Raw genomic sequence first — 906 nt, 5'->3', positions numbered from 1 at the left:
GCTGGCACTGGCAATATGATGGCAATCCTTCAACCTCATCCCCATAACATAGATAGGGCCAAGGACACCATAAACTACATGTCAACTACAAACTTTTTTAAATGAAAAAGCAGACACTACAAACTCTTCTAATAAAAAGTGCACACTACAAACTTTTGTAGTCTCAAAAAGCGGACACTACAAACTTTTCTAATGAAAAAGCGCAACACTACAACTTTTGTAGTCTCAAAAAGCGGTCACTACAAACTTTTTTAATGAAAAAGCGCAACACTACAACTTTTGTAGTCTCAAAAAGCGGACACTACAAACTTTTTTAATGAAAAAGGGCACACTACAAACTTTGTAGTCAAGATAACCTTTTGACTCTAACCCTAACTATGTAGTCTAAGTCCACGCTTTTGTAGTCTAAGTTTGACTTTTGTAGTCTTTTGTAGTGTATTAGTAAACTTTGTAGTCTAATTTCGACTTTTGTAGTCTTTTATAGTGTATCAGTAAACTGTGTAGTCTAAGTCCGACATTTTTTGTAGTCTATCAGTAAACTTGGTAGTCTATATCTGATTCTTATAAGTAGTACGGGATGCACCTTCCTTTTTTGGTCATTTTTCCCACAATACAATAATTGTAGCCCTTTCTTTTAGCTTTCTGAATATACTGAAATCATGTTATTTGGTTTTGTTTTCATAGAGAAAAACACAAAAAAAAAAAAGAAACACAATGCTTTTGAAATTCCTTTACCTCATATCTCCACAACAGGAGCACTTCAGAACATAATTCAAACAGATTTGGGAAGCTACAGTGTAGGGCTACAACTTTCTTTTTTTGACTATTTTTGGTAATTGGTCATGTGACCACCCTCCAGGGAAGCCCATTGCATGGACCCTGACATGTGGGATACATTGAAAAATG

Source organism: Laccaria bicolor, genomic scaffold (assembly GCF_000143565.1).
Source record: "Laccaria bicolor S238N-H82 LACBIscaffold_9 genomic scaffold, whole genome shotgun sequence".
In the NCBI taxonomy this organism is placed as follows: domain Eukaryota; kingdom Fungi; phylum Basidiomycota; class Agaricomycetes; order Agaricales; family Hydnangiaceae; genus Laccaria; species Laccaria bicolor.
This window is presented reverse-complemented; position numbering follows the sequence as displayed.